The 16,644-nt window shown below is 40.3% G+C and overlaps 1 long non-coding RNA gene across 2 annotated transcripts; it reads right to left on the bottom strand.

The window, feature by feature from the left end:
• Nucleotides 1–531: 531 nt before the first annotated feature.
• On the bottom strand, nucleotides 532–15,567 carry LOC137546781 (uncharacterized). Of its 2 annotated transcripts, XR_011026368.1 has the most exons (4): nucleotides 15,470–15,567; nucleotides 14,226–14,561; nucleotides 10,345–10,425; nucleotides 532–894 (listed from the first exon to the last, which is right to left on the bottom strand). It is a non-coding gene; the product is annotated as an uncharacterized lncRNA (long non-coding RNA). The 2 variants fall into 2 exon arrangements; XR_011026367.1 differs by lacking the exon at nucleotides 14,226–14,561 and having other exon boundaries at nucleotides 15,470–15,561.
• Nucleotides 15,568–16,644: the final 1,077 nt, after the last annotated feature.

Here is a 16,644-nt window from a genome sequence, read left to right on the forward strand (position 1 = left end):
GCATTTTTGTGTAGCAGATTTCAAATATTGTTACAGTAAAGCTGATACTGAACAGCTTCTGTAACAAAAACGCCTGGAAAACCGCTCTGATCTAGCATTTTTCAGAGCAGTTTTCCACTTTCCTATACTTTAACATTGAGACAGAAACGCCGCAAAAATCTAAAAAATGCTGCAGCCCCCGAGTTTGCGTTTGTGGAAAAAACGAACCGCTCTGGTGTGCACCAGCCCATTCACTTTCATTAGCCAAGCGATTTTCCCCCTGCAAGCGTTTTAAAAAACACTTCAGAACCCCTGTGGTGTGCACCAGCCCTTTGAGTTTTACTAAATGTGATTTCCATTTGTGACTGTCATGGTCATTCTGTGGTTTCACTTTATGGTGAGCCCAGAGTAAGCTTACAGGATAAGGAGTACCATTAGTGTGATATGTAGTGTCATTATAGCAACAACTGACAACAACATCCATATTTCCACTGCAACCAGTTTACTTCAAACCAATTGATAAACATAAACCAAATCTAACAACCACACATCTAAGTATAATAAAGTTTATATTCAGCTGGCCTCCATTTATACCTGGGAAATGGGAGCATCTTCACAAGGTTTTTTCACATCTTGGCTAATTGAAAAGTAATTTTGTTTGCAAGTTATCCTCAGTTCTTCTTTTGGATTTTGTGCACATATATCTTTTGAGGTCTTTCGCTTGTCATAATACCTCTCTGATTTGCTTAATTTGCATATTTCTACTTGTCTCCACTTTTCATGATTATGACATTATTAGCATATCGTATTCCCTTTTTTCATATCCTTTCCAAGCATTTCTTCCTCTCCTGAGTGCAAATCGCCTCCGAGGTGTCTATCTGTTTCTTTCACCTCCCCAGTGAAAAGCACATTAACCTGTATGAAATAAAATAAGCATAAATTATATCACAGTCAATGTCATTTCCCCGGCATTTTGTTTTCAGCTATTTCTACCCTCAATCACAGCATCATCTCCTCATGGAATCTTAAATAAAAATCAAAGGCTTTCTTAAACAGGCAGTTCATATTTTGGTGAATGCATCCGTTGAAAAGGGCTCCTGAGCTGCCTGTATGAAAAGGGCTCCTCCATAGACATCAATGTTATTTCTGCAAATATGGGATACAAGGTGGTGAAAAGGGCTCCCGAGTTTTGATATAGGCTACAAGCGGGCGCCCTTTTGTAGCCCATATTTTTTTTTTCGGCTACAAAAGGACACCCCTTTGTAGCCCATATTTGTATTTGTCTACAAGGTTTTCGGCTACAGTAGGGCGCCCCTTTGTAGCCCATATTTTTTATTCAGCTACAAGGTTTAAGGCTACAAGGTTTTTGATTCTGCTACCAAAGGGCACCCTTTTATAGCCAAGATTTTTGATTCGAGGGTGCAGGGGAGGTTAGGATTAGGCATCACAAGCAGGGGGATCTTAGGGTTAGGCACCACCTGGGGGTCTTAGGGTTAGGCACCACCTGGGAGGTCTTAGGGTTAGGCACCACCAGGGGATTCTTAGGGTTAGGCCCCACCTAGGGAATCTTAGGGTTAGGCACCACCTCGGGGGGGGGGGGGGGTCTTAGGGTTAGGCACCACCTGGGGAGTCTTAGGGTTAGGCACCACCTGAGGGGTCTTAGGGTTAGGCACCACCAGGGAAGTCTTAGGGTTAGGCACCACCTGGGGAGTCTTAGGGTTAGGCACCACCTGGGGAGTCTTAGGGCTAGGCACCACAGGGGGGGGGGTCTTAGGGTTAGGCACCACCTAGGGGGTTAGGGTTAGGCACCATCAGGGGAGGGTTTTGTGTGAGAGCAGGGAGTAGTTAGGTCATTATAATCACTTTTAGCTATATCTAGAGCCCTTTTATAGCCAAACAAATTTTGCCTATAACAGCATCCATTTAAATAAACTAAAACTAGCTTTTTTGGCTATACCAGGTGCGCTTTGTAGCCAAAGTTGGCATATATGGGCTACACCATGGGCCCTTTGTAGCCGAAGTCGGAATATATGGGCTACACCATGTGCCCTATGTAGCCGAAGTTGGCATATGGGCTACACCAGGCGCCCTTTTTTCCAGGAGTCCTTTTCAAATAGACATGAATGCAGGAGTCCTCCAAACAAGGCAAGCATTCTACATTTTCTTTCCCAGTGTTTAAGGAATCGTATGGCAAAAAAACAGTAACATTTACAATGAATATGGATTTAACGTACACTAGACCCAAAGTTCAGTAAATGCACTGTAAAGTGTTTAGTTTCTTTGCAGCTGTCTCTTACAAATGATGTTATAATATGATAGCTCTAAACCTTTTGCTGAGAGGTTTTGGAGTAGTCATACTCCATAATGGGAGATTCTCAAAGTTTCTTTTAATTATTGAAAAAGTACTTCTTGAAAAGGACATATACAAATTTGCCAGCCAGTTTGCTGATTCGTGTGCCACTATGCTCACAGCTGGACTGTGCCATTGCCATTCAGAGCATGGCTTTGAAAATAAAAGAAATTCTAAGAATACCCCATAAGGAGATGGACTAATCTGAAACCCGTCAATTGAGGTTCAGAGTTGGTAGATTATAACACCTAGTGTAAGTGACAGGTACATAGGAAGTAAACAACATTTTAGTGCATCAACTCTGGAACAAAAAACGTGTTATACATATGTGTACTTATGAATTTTAAAGTTTACAGTTTTTCACCATAGTGCCCTTCCCCCCTTTTTAATTTTTTTATTTTTTATGTTTCATTCATTTTTATTGGGGGTTTTGAGGGGAAAAAAAAACAGTACAGCCAAATAGGCAGTTATATAAATGTGTCCATAATAATTTTACATTGGTGAGAATAACAATACAATTATAATGGCTGTTGAGATCAGTTTTTCAGGTCAAAACCGTTATAATAATAATGATAACACTTGCTTAAATGTCATATATGTAATAACAAACAAAGTGATGCATAGTGCCCCTTTAACCATGTGTTTATTTATTCATTTTTTTATCAGCTTCTCATCTGCAAAAATTCAGGTAAAAGAGCTCAGATGCAGGAAACACTTCCAGTTCTGGTCACTCTAAACACGTTTGTTCTAAAATGATTGTAAGTCACCACACTCTACCACTGCTGGGTCTGGTACATCCTGCTCAGAAATGAAGTTATAGGGAAAAGAAGAGAAGATTCCTCATCATTTCGCATGTAGTGCCCAGCTTTCTTGCTACTTTTGGCTGTTTGCACATGGCCTTTTAATATAAGCTGTTTATGTGAGTGGTGTTGACTCAACTCTACAGTAGTTATTGAGGTTGTGCATTTGTGGCATTTCTTAGAATCGCAAGAAGCCTCTTAGTAATTGATATTTAACTTCACAGCAGTCCAGCAGTAATTCCCTTAAGAACCAGATGTCTGCGCAAAGAGAAGTCTCTTTATAAGTTTATTATAGCAGCATAGGGGAATGGACAGGCTTGTTCTGTCGGAAACACAATCATTTATATTTAAAGGGGTTGATGTAGAATTTACATCATGTCATTAGTCCAAACATAGCACTTCACAAGTTATTAATTAACGAAAGTCAGGAATAATAATTCCGTAGATACCACTTAAGGATGCGAGTAATCCCAGAGTAGTCGTTTGTTAATATAATGCAATGTAATCTTGGATAAGAGGTTATGCACCTACATATTGATTAGGACATGATAAGATATGGTGTGTCACAAACAAGACAGTTAAAGAATCACCTTTATAATGGTGTTAGCAAAGTCCCTCTGAGTGGCCAGCACTTGTCATACTCTCGTTAGTTAACCTTTCAGTTGTCACATTTTTCACTTAGATTATTATAGCCATTACGCAACTATCTTGTTTAGCATTCATCATCTACAGTATGTCTGTCACACAGCTTCCTCCTTGTGACAGATTGTTCCTTTTTGCTGATGCAATTTGTCCAGGTCTGGCATAGGTTATTACTATTTTAGTCTGATCTCTTTGACACACAGAAAAATTTTGTTTTTTTTAATGCTATTCATTTGTCAGATTATTTGACTTGTGCAGCAAGAATTTGAAAAATTCAATATTCGGCCATTATTACAAATCATTATAAATCAACTAACATTGGAACTGTTTAATTGTGATTTGGTTAATTTGGCAGCCTCTGTATTCCTCTCACTTTAGGTTACCTTTAAAGGGATACTGTAGGGAGGTCAGGGGAAAATGAGTTGAACTTACCCGGGGCTTCTAATGGTCCCCCGCAGACATCCTGTGCCCACGTAGCCACTCACCGATGCTCCGGCCCCGCCTCCGGTTCACTTCTGGAATTTCAGACTTTAAAGTCTGAAAACCACTGCGCCTGTGTTGCCGTGTCCTTGATCCCGCTGATGTCACCAAGAGCGCACAGCGCAGGCCCAGTATGGTCTGTGTCTGTGCAGTACACTCCTGGTGACATCAGCAGGAGTGAGGACACAGCAACGCAGGCGCAGTGGTTTTCTGACTTTAAAGTCAGAAATTCCAGAAGTGAACTGGAGGCAGGGCCTGAGCATCGGTGAGTGGCTGCGCCAACACAGGATATCTGCGGGGGACCATTAGAAGCCCCGGGTAAGTTCAACTCATTTTCCCCTGACCCCCTACAGTATCCCTTTAAGTGAGATAAGTCTTGCTATACCTGCTATATTGTATGTAACTTTAGCTCTATTTGATCTTTCCCACTCCTGTATTCCTGTAGTTTTAATTAGCTTTCTTAGATGAAAGGATTACCATTATAAAGTATTGGTAAATAGGAAAACATGAGTAATTGTGTATTGTGTTGCTTTAATCCTTACATTACCCGGCTCTTACCTCTTGCTAATTAAATGTTGTTTAGCAGTTTGCAGCCAATGTGAAATTACTTACACCCAAATAAGGTGCCTGCATTTGTCCTTTCTGGTTGTTACAGTGCTTAACCATTGCTTGGTCTTTTCACCTGATGTGATAAATGTTGATAAATTTGTATGGATTAACTCGGTAGAACAGTCGTTCTATTACGTTTTGTGACAGTAATTTCAGTTAACTCCCTGACAGGCAGATATGTCTGTGTCAAAGCATTTTTCCTACCAACCCCTGAGATTAAGTAACCCAGGACAAATGTCTGCAAAGAGAATGACATTATCCAGCTGCGAGCACTATATCTCTGCAGATACACTTTTATACTCTGCCTGAACTTTAAATCATACACAGCCAAAGCTCAGCGACTGCAATATTTTAAATCTATATTCCTAAAGACAGAATATTCCCATCCTTTCTATTCTCTACCTATTGAAACTTTACCAAGTTAGATGGTAAATAAGGCCAACGGTAGAGTGTTATTCATCACATTGATCTATTTCCTTAGGACTTTCATTTGTAATTTTCTTGCCGTGTGTTTTTATGTTCACAAATAATGTCTCCCTGGTTCTTATGATTTGGTTTAGCAATGCACTTTTTAAGAAACACAATCTAAAGCATATATTTCAAGAAACACCTCTCCTGATATTAAAAGCTAGTTATTAATATGCATTGATGGAAGAAGCTGTCATTTTGTTTTGATGAAAATACAAAGAAACTCATTACCAATTAATTAACTTAACTTTTGATTTTCTTAAAACTGAAATGCATTAAAGTATATGAGATATTTTGGAAACTACAGAAAATCCATCGGTTACATATGTCCCAAGTAATGCAACCCGCCAATCAGAATGGCATATCCATGCCAATAATGTTACTTCCGCATGGAAGAAGAATAAGACAGAGCATAGAGAGCTTGTCAGACGTGCATGTTCAAGTTTGCAATTTCTAAAAAAAAAATTCTAATTTTATATCCCATTGTTTTCAATGTGTATTGATCTCGGTTATAGTCACTCTCCTAGTAGAGTCTGATCTATACTCTATTGGAGGGGTCTTGACTGGTGTTCATAGCCCCACCCATTTCATTATTGTGAAAGTTTATATATTTGGGGCCAGCCGCTTGTATCCTTAAACCCCTGATGATGCTAGTTTGCGAAACCGGTCGGAAGGGACAGCACCTTCATACTGTCCTTTACTGCTGACCCATACACACGTGCAACTTTCTCTGGGTTCCCATTGCATGGGCCTCGTATGTAAGTTTTGTTTTTAAGCTTTTTTTACTATGAAAACTCTATATTAAACAGTTTACACTTAGAGTTGCCTGTTTTTTATGATATTTACTAATATCCATTCGTGAGATGAATCATTGCTGAATTGGTGGATCCTGGACAGACTGTTGCTTCCTGATGTCCTACCAAAGCGTTGATACAACCTTATAATGTGGGTTGTCACCAGCTGGTAAGCCTCTTTCCTTTTTTGGGTATCCATGATTGAAGAGCTGTGCCATGACCCCAATATTTATTGTGGTGGAGATTTACCTGCTCTTATTCTTTGTTGAATACTCATCTTTTGTTTTTGGACTCTGCGCTGATCATATATAATTTAGTGATGCATGTTCAGCTACGGGGAACTCTGGTGGCATATTGGGAAGCAGTCTTGGTGCTGTGCAAGGAGACACAGTAGAGGTACATGGGACAGAAGGGCACACTGGAGGCAACAAGGACCAGACGGGGCACTGGAGGCACAGTGGAGGTACTGGGAGACAGAGGGGGGCACTGGAGGCACAGGCACAAATTTAACTTAAGAACGAACTTACAGTCCCTACAGAATCTACAGGCAGTAGGGACAACTTGCTACTGCAGAGTGTTCAAGCTGCCGGGCTTCGCTATATTATAGCTGAACCTCATTTCTATCAAACTAATCTACCACTCCCAGCAGTATCTGAGTTCAATTACAATGTGGCCAAACTCTTTACTGTCTGTTAAGCCATCTACACCACCATGGGAACTAGTGTAATAGCCAAGCACCCATTGCCCAAAGTAACCCCTCCTGAAGTCCCCGGTGCACCATAGCTGCAAATTGATATTGTGGTCTATGGTGTTGCCTTATTATGTTGGGTGCCACTTGCGCCCAAATTAATGTAACAGTTGTTGAAGGTTTTAAAGTAGCTCCAGCCATTGTTCTCAGAAATGGAAAATTTAGCAAGGTTGTATCTTAGCAGCCTCACTGTCCCTTAAGATCCAATCTGAACTGTTCTGTAGCCCCTCCATCCCCAGCAGCTGTAAAGCAGCTGGGATGCATGCTGTCCAGTCACTTCCATCCTACCCTCTGCACCAAAGAAAAGGCAGAGGAGTTGTTGTGTTGGGGAGGCCATCACATTCAGTGAACAGGAAAGCATGACCAGGGACAGAGATGTGACAACAAAAAGGCACATCTGTGACAGTGGAAATAAAAAAGTCGAGGAGCCTTGAAGAAAACACAATTTTGTCACTTTTGTGCTTCTTTTTTTTAATGAATCTTAAAACGGGAGTGCTCACTTTTAACAAGTTATTTTTTAAAATTATATAGTAAGGCACATTTTCCTTTATTTATGTATTTATCCCATTGGTGACATATTAATGATGCAAGGTACCAGGTGCAGCGCAGTTCATGCTTGGAGCTGAGAAGCCTGTGTCTCTCCCTGCAGGACACGCCGGGAAAGAAAGGAGGGGGTACCAGGGGAAAATACACATGACTCATGTAGCAGAGCCCTTGGCAGCTCACAGTGGTATTCACATACCCCCTGGAACCTGTCCTTTTTAGATCTTTCTTTCGTCGTATAAAAGATAAGAATGCTCAGGTTGGCATTGAAAGACATTTTTCATAGTAGTTCCTGCTGTATATAGCCTTGCCTGTAAGGTGTGTATACATCTGTTATAAATTCTGCCTTTCAGGGATCGGGACTTGATCTGCTTGGATGACATCCCTGGGCCGTACAGATGTGAAGTCAGCTGTATAGCTGATGACATGTTTTTTTGCTATGCACGGGGAACAGAGGAATTATGGAGCGTCGCGTGCATGACATCACGTGCTAGGCCGGGGAGCGGGGTGCACAATGCAGTCTGCCATTGCTCGAACAAGTTGATTCACCTCGTGGTCCAGCTTACAGTGCTTGGGCGACGGGGCTACTGTATACACAACTGATTATCAGTTGATAGCAAGGAAATGAACAGCGCTACTTAAAAACAGGCAAGTGCCTACCTGCAAAAGAGTGCAAGCCCCACTTGTGGGATATAATACACACCGAGCATACACATGACCTGTCTACCACTGGAGGAGGATGTTAGTTTCCTGTAACAGCTTGCATGCAACCTATTAAGTACTCGTCCCTCCCACTGCGAAGAAGTCGATCCTCCATGGGAGGGGCCTAACACTGACTAAATCCTAACCTATGTATATGCATAGCCTGGGTGCGGCTAATCAAATAAAATCGAAAATTGAAAACTGCGCAAAAGGTGGATCAGCGCAACACCAGGCCACCTCCGAATGGCCTCCAATCAGAGGTGCGCTGAGCCCCCCCCAGAAACTACAAACGCACCTTGAACCCAAACAGTTTCCTTGCTATGTACTAATTTATTTCGTTTTTGGTCAGCTGCTCCCACTTAACAGCCATGCTTTTGATGTATATGCAGAGCTTCTGTTTGGGTTCAAGGTGCGTTTGTAGTTTCTGGGGGGGGCTCAGCGCACCTCTGATTGGAGGCCATTCGGAGGCGGCCTGGTGTTGCGCTGATCCACCTTTTGCGCAGTTTCAATTTTCGATTTTATTTGATTAGCCGCACCCAGGCTATACATATACATAGGTTAGGATTTAGTCAGTGTTAGGTCCTCCCATGGAGGATCGACTTCTTCGCAGTGGGAGGGACGAGTACTTAATAGGTTGCATGCAAGCTGTTACAGGAAACTAACATCCTCCTCCAGTGGTAGACAGGTCATGTGTATGCTCGGTGTGTATTATATCCCACAAGTGGGGCTTGCAGTCTTTTGCAGGTAGGCACTTGCCTGTTTTTAAGTAGCGCTGTTCATTTCCTTGCTATGTACTAATTTATTTCGTTTTTGGTCAGCTGCTCCCACTTAACAGCCATGCTTTTGGTGATTATCAGTTGAGGTGGCTGTTATCATTATATGCTGAGCCTCTATCTCTAATACCCCCAGCCATAGACCCTGAATGAGCATGCAGATCAGGTGCTTCAAATGAAGTCTGACTGGATTAGCCACATGCTTGTTTGATGTATATGATCCAGATATTATTGTTTATTCTGATCAGGTATTTATTTGTATAAATATGTGTGCTGATGTTTTTGCCAAAATGAAAAAAAAATAAATACAACAAATCTATGCACTTTGAAGAGAAAAAAATCCCTGTGCTCAGCCAGCCTACTTATATTTTAATCAGCAATGGGTACAATGTTAGAGAAGTTCTGAATTATCTGTCTCCTGGGAAATTTAAGCTTAACTGATCAAGTTACCAATCTATTAGTCTCTGTCTACCATAGTCGCAGATAATTAGAACATAGTCGATCAGCTCAAATCACTGATTAGCCAGAGGATTGAAGCTTGTGATTCTGGTTTACTTCAATTCGCAATCAATTGCTTCATATTTCATTGCCATTTTAAAAGAGTTTAGCACTCTATAAAGAATGAACAAGCGTTGTGAATGTTTTGCAAATTAAAGTTTGCTGCTGTGATAGATGTACCGTAATACATGAATCACATTAGTAAAAAGGGAACACTAATATTTTCAAAATAGCAATGTTTTTAAAGGAAACCTGAGATGTAAGGGTATAAAAGTTTTATACATACCTGGGGCTTCCACCAGCCCCCTCTGTGCCGATCGCTCCAATGACGTCCTAATCCGCCTTCTGGTTTTTCTGGTAAATGCTCCATTAGCTTGGCCAGTCAGGGTGTACTGCGCATGCACAGCCAAGCTGTGTGCCCGTGTCCCGCCACACTCCCATCACTCTGAGTGCTCTGCACCTGCACAGTTATACTGTGCAGGCACAGAACACTCCCAGCCACAGGCGTGTGACGGGGGTGTTTCACGTGGGTGGGAGGGCTGTGCCTGTGCCAACTGGCCCCAACTTGCCAAGCTAACAGGGCTTCTATCAGGCAAACCAGGAGACGGAGGAGGACAGTATGGGAGCGATCGACGCAGAGGAGGCTGGAGGAAGCCCCAAGTATGTATAAAACTTTTATACCCTTACATCTCAGGTACACTTTAATATATCATATTTTCATTATTATTCAAAATAAGTTGAATTATAATGCTTTATTACTGTAAAACAAAAAAAGCACATTTAAATCATTTTGATTATCCTGATTATGTCATCATTGTAACCCCACTGCAGTATACGAGCAGCAAGACTAATGGAAGAGGCTACTGCTGCCTCCTTCATAAACATTCTGAACCTGAACTGAGTACAATTATTTAAAATAAACACATGATGTAGTTGCAAATGAATATTACATACTAACCTCACTGTCAGTTCCCTTTCAGAAGCTCGCCATTTTCTTCTTACAGTGATCCCTTCCAGTTCTGACAAAATTTTTTCAGAACTGAAATATATAAATATACCAGTCATTTATATATCAGTTGCTGTCAGTTATAACTTAGAGGACAACTGATGAGCAAGGTAATGGCCATGTTTCCCTATGGGTCAAGTGGGTGATATTACAGTTTAACAGTGTGCTGACCAGGAAGCTGTTATGGGGTAACAGCCATTTTCAAAATGGAGGATGGAGAATTCCATTGATCACAGTGGACAAACAGGTCGCAGGAAAGGATAAAGAGATTGATGAGCACACTACCCAGGAGGTAAGCATGATGTGTATGTTTATTTTAACTTTTAATTTTCAGTTCAGGTTTGCTTTAGGTCCCGTTTCCACTAGAGCGGAAACCGGGCCGAATCCGCAGGCAAATCGCTTGGGGAAACTCTGCCATAGGAAATAATGGTGCTGCTGGCCGAATCGCTTGCCCTAGTGATTCAGCCGGCATTGCCCTCAGTTTTGGCATGGGAGGCAGCGAATCCCATAGCCGTGCGTGGCATGGCTTCTGGGATTCGTCTGCGTACCCGCAGACTCGGAAGTGCCGCCGCGTGTCTCGCAGCTGCACACGTTGGCTAGTGGAAACGGGCCCTTAAAGAGTAACTGTCAGGCTGCAGAAGCTAATTTAAACCTCTATTCTCCTGTGTTAAACAGTTTAGAAGGAAGCCCAAAAGCCATTAGTGAAGATAAAAATCTCAGTTACCTTTGATGTGTGCTTATCAGTAAGGCTGTTAAAACCCAAGAGGACGCAAGCCGCATACTATACTGCAAAGCATTCTGGGGCCCTCCCCTCGGCTGCTAATGAGACGTTACAGCAGCTTGTAATCAGTCCAGCGCGTAGCACTGATAAATCTCCGGGCAGAGTACACTGCAGGAGTCAGCTATTGTTCCTAGCCACATGGCTCATTAATATTCACTGCACACTGTGTTGTTCAAGTACGAGCTTATCTGTGATCAGGAAGCAGGCAGGACATGACGACACATTTGACAGAAAAACATGGAGCCTGCCATGAGCTGTCAGGAGCATCTATCTCTGCATATACTATATACAAATCCTGTGAAATCCAAACGTGGACAGTGAAATGCATATGTAATGTAAGTACAGCCAATCTTTAGCTACTGATATATGTGTTTATTTTCTCTGAGACCTTATACCTAACAGCTCCTCTTTAAGGTTTTTTTTATAAGTGACCAATGAAAGGTGGAGTGGAGTTTAATGCAAACAAAGACATGTATGGCACTTTTCTCCTCACAGAACATGGTGGTGTGTTTTGAAGGTGGTGGAGGATATTATCAGTGGTAACAGTAACACGTTATTGCCAGCATATTTGAGAGGAGACTTTTAAGGTGAAGACAGATCTGTGAAAGAGAGTAGCACACAGAAAATTCAAAAACATGGACATTGAAGTTTTAAAGCAGAAGTCTGTGCAGCGCTCCTTATAATCTGGTAGTGAAAGGAGGAATACAATAGAGGAGTAGCGCGCTTTGTGTTTGACATTTATATAGCTTCCATTATCATGCCAAAACAGGAAGTGTAACACTAAGAGCTTTATCACAATGGCTGTGATTCAAATCATTGTTCTCGTGAATTTCGATTAATAAAGATTAATAAATCAATAATGCTGATCTACAGTCTAATTTAGAGAATACATATTTATATGTACACTCACAGAATTACTGTGCTCATGTTCACAAACAAATTAATTTATTATGCTAGCTACTGCAAAAATATATTAAGTCTCGGATAGTCTATCTGTTATAGAATGGATGCAAGAGATTTCCATTATTTATTCTTGCAGAATATACACTGGGGATCTAACAAAAAAAAGTTGTCTGCAACAAAAACTGAATTGATTGGGGGAACTTTATTCAGCAAAACAATTTTTAGTTTAATAATCTTGTTCTATTTTAAAGAAAATCTGTAATGAAAAAAACTCCCCTGGGGGTACTCACCTCGGGTGGGGGAAGCCTCCGGATCCTATTGAGGCTTCCCCCTTCCTCCTCGGTCCCACGGCGGAGAAAATCCTCCCGGAGCGGCGGCGATGTAAATATTTACCTTTTGGCTCCAGCGCAGTCGCAGTATCCGCTCTTCCCACGGAGATAGGCGGAAATAGACGTTCTCCGTCGGGCCGCTCTACTGCGCAGGCGCAAGTCTCTTGCGCCTGCGCAGTAGAGCGGACCCAACGGAGATCGACTATTTTCGCTATCTCCGTCAGAAGAGCTGCAACAGCGCCCCAACTGGAGCCCAAAAAGGTAAATATTGCACAGGCTGTCGGATTTGTCGCCTGTGCGTTCCGGGGGCTGTAGTGAGACCGCTGTGGGACACAGGACGGGGGGAGCTTCGATAGGGTCCAGAGACTTCCCCCTACTGAGCCGAGTACCCCCCAGGGGAACTTTTTTCAGTACAGGTTTTCTTTAAACTTATTCATAGCATGGACAGCATTCACCTATCTATATCCTATAAACAGAATATGTTTGACTTGTTTTCATACATACACGATTGCTAATGAATCATATAAATTTGCTTCAACATGTCAAACTTTATGGCAACTTGTATATCATGCCTAGAAATAAAATGTTCACCCACACATAGCAATATCGACAGTTTAAGATGGATTTATAAACAAAATGGACTTCCACACGGCCTGTGGAAATGGAACCTGTTTGTAAGTGTGGGGCCAAGTATATACTGTAAATGGTGATATTTGGTCTTATTATTGCAGCCAAACAATCAAAAACTCTCTTTCTTCAAATGATCATGTGTCACTTTGCATCATATCGTACATGAACTTGACTATGGGGGGGGGGGGCATGAAAATCACTTATATATACAAAAGCTAGAGTCTTTTAAAGGATAGAAAAAAAATAACCACAGTTTCTACACTTATGCCATAAAAAAAAAAAAAATTAAATAGACACTCAAATTAAAGGTAGTATAAGCATTAGCACACAATTTATTATCTGGAACATGGCTGCCTCTGTTCTTTGCCCTTTTGATTTATATGTATTGTAGCTGTAGTGATAAGTCTGCTTTGAATATAAAAGCAGGTTTTGTAGATCATGTTTGAATTACATTATCTTAACATGGAAATATGGGATTCTGAAGGATCACATACTACCACTGTATATGTTACTATGCTAATATGTAACAGTATAGGATGGAAACTACAGTATTTATTCTTTAAGAGCGTAATATTGTATCAAAGAGAAAGAATGCTGTTTTCTACCATTTGGATTAAAATAAAGAAAACAGTAGTATTCTCTTGTAAATTGGGAAATTAGCACATAATCATAAATGGTAAATTAGCACGAGTCAAATCAAATGCATATTCAATTAAACTAATGGTTTTCTGTAAACCCTTATCGTAAGCTGGCAAGTAGACCTGTGCTCAATTGATCTCTTGGAAACCCAGATAGTGTTGGATTATTACCATTTTATGTTTGCTGAGGGAGGGATATGTCCTGTGGAATGTCTATTGGATGATATGCAGTGAACTATTAAATATCTTCTATGTATTGTGCTGGTGTGATAGAGATGTCACTTTTGTAGCTGAAGCTGGATATTTTATCTGCTTTTATTAAGACATAGCATTGTACTGTAAAGTACAACTTAGACTGCAGTATAATAGATTTTTAGTGAACACTATTACTATCAAAGAACATTGCAAGGATGGGCACGTCATCATGTTGATGTCTAACCATTATATCTGAATAATTCAACAATATTATCGTTGTCTTATAGTTTGTTCCAAATGATTCTTGTTTACATTATCTGGATATTTACTCTTTGCCATTATCAAGAAATAGCTTACCGGTAGTTTGTTGCTAAAACAGAAATATAGCAAGTACTAAAAATGTGAACACATGCTAGATTTTAACAAAAAAAAATGTTCCTGATCATTTGTAGTTCAAATCAGAAATCTTTAGAGGTATCCCTTCCATGCCACTGCCAAATGGGTATTGTTCCTGTAGGAATGTCCTTTGAATTTCCCACAACAGAGTGCTGTTCACTTGTCATTCACCTCCCACTTCATAGAATAGAACACACGTCTGAGTAAAGGATCTGTACAACCATCATTTCTAAACCAACGTGCAAAATGAATGATCAGTTGCAGACTTGCAGTAACATAAAGTGTTTTCTTTCTGCACTGTAATGAGAAGATATTAAAAATAATACATGAAGTAACATGTGACATGATGAGATAGACATGTGTATGTGCAGTATCAAGCATGGAAATAACTAGGTTGTGTTCCCTGTTCTCGGTCTGAAAGTTAACAGTAAGATATTGCAAGTGACAGTTTCTCTCCAGTTGGGACCCAGTCGGACTATAGTGTAACCTTCACTGATAAGGAATAACAGCCAAAAAACTCTTTCCTGGAAGAGAGCAGCTTCTGAGTGCAAGAGATACATAAAAAGGTTTGTAGTTCGTAGAATAGGGAAGGCTCTGCATCCTATTAAGCCTTCCCTGTTTCCTCTCACTGCCCTTGTTCTACTGGACCATTTAATGGCACCACACATCATAATAATAATAGCAATATACAACAATTTGACTACATACATTGTTATTTGTAAAAAAAAACTAAAGTTGTCATCAGTTTGTCAGAAAATGAAACCAAATTATTTTCTTCAAATTATTGCACATTTCCAGTTTTCTTTGCATTTTACAATCCCTCACAAAATAATGCTGCACTTGAATAAATCCATAGTGAATCATACCATTTGTATTTAGAGGAAGAATGCTTCGCCAAGGACTGATCATTTTCTTAAAAATATTTAGATTATTTTACAAATATAATCCATTATTTTACATAGTCAGATTAAAGGACCTCTTTCGCGAATGAGGAAAAAAAATAAAAAGTGGTTTATGCATAAACTATTAAACATCCTTCTAAAATAGTGTAAAAAGTGTAAAAAAAAAAAAAAAGAATGGTTTCATCAAAGCAACATGTAATCCTCAGTGTATGTAAACACTGACGGATGACGGACTGGGAGGCTAATCCATTTGTTAGGGGTGTTTTTTTTTACTTTCATTTTACAAACATAACTCCTGCCTACCTAGTTTTCAGTGGTGTAATCCATTGCTCTCAGGAATTGCAGTTGCAGCTGTTATAATAACGGCTGATATGTGTTTACATTGTTGCCCGGCAACTAGACTCCCGGTCTGTGCAGAGAGTCGGTGTGCAGAGAGTCATCTGTTATCAGCTGCTGGGAGAATCAGCCTGAATCAGCCCCATCTACACCATACGATTCTTTGTCCGATTCGATTCAACCTGACATGTCCGATTCATGATTCAATTCAATTTGAATAGAATTTAATCGAATCATGAATTTGACAGGTTGGATACTATATTATAACGGCTGTAACGGCCATTCCTGACAGCAATGGATTGCACCACTGAAAACTAGGTAAGCAGGAGTTATGTTTGTGAAATGAAAGTGAAAAACAAACATCCCTAACAATGGATTAGCCTCCAAGTCCGTCATCCATCAGTGTTTAAATACACTGAGGATTACATGTTGCTTTGATGAAACCGTTCATTTAAAAAAAACAAAAAAACTTTTCACACCATTTTAGAAGGATGTTTAATAGTTTATGCATAAACCACTTTTATTTTTTTCCTCATTCGCGAAAGAGGTCCTTTAAAACCTAGAGAGGGCCCACTAACAGAAAAGGCAAGTTAACATGGAGTAAATGAGAATATCACCCAGAGAGAGAAAAGTACAAATACATAAACTTTATTATACACAAGATTAAAACCTTTAAACTTATTTGGGATGCTGGGACCTTTATTCTTATTGCATTTGTGCTCTATTGTTATTTAATTGGTTGCACCAGTCTAAGCCCGTATGTTCTGTATTACATCAACAGATGTTTCTTGCTAACATTTAAACAGAGTGGGCTTTAAAGTGGAGCTAAAGCTTTCTAAGTGATAGAACTACAAAAAGACTCCTGTGCATTTAGTCTAAATTCATTTATTCACAGTATAACACTGTTTTTAGTTCATAAATAGTGGAAGAAGTTCGGCCTAGTATCTGCATAAGGTGGTGACCACAGAAGACATAGGGTATGGAAATTGTTAATGAGATGCCAGTAATTTCTGCTTACATGGAAATGTAATGTAAATTACCGTATTTGTAGGACTATAAGACACTCCTGACCATAAGACGCACCTAGGTTTAGGGGACAAAAACTAGGGGAAAAAATACATATTAAACCTGTTGCATCCATG

This window comes from Hyperolius riggenbachi, chromosome 1 (genome assembly GCF_040937935.1).
Source record: "Hyperolius riggenbachi isolate aHypRig1 chromosome 1, aHypRig1.pri, whole genome shotgun sequence".
Taxonomy (NCBI): domain Eukaryota; kingdom Metazoa; phylum Chordata; class Amphibia; order Anura; family Hyperoliidae; genus Hyperolius; species Hyperolius riggenbachi.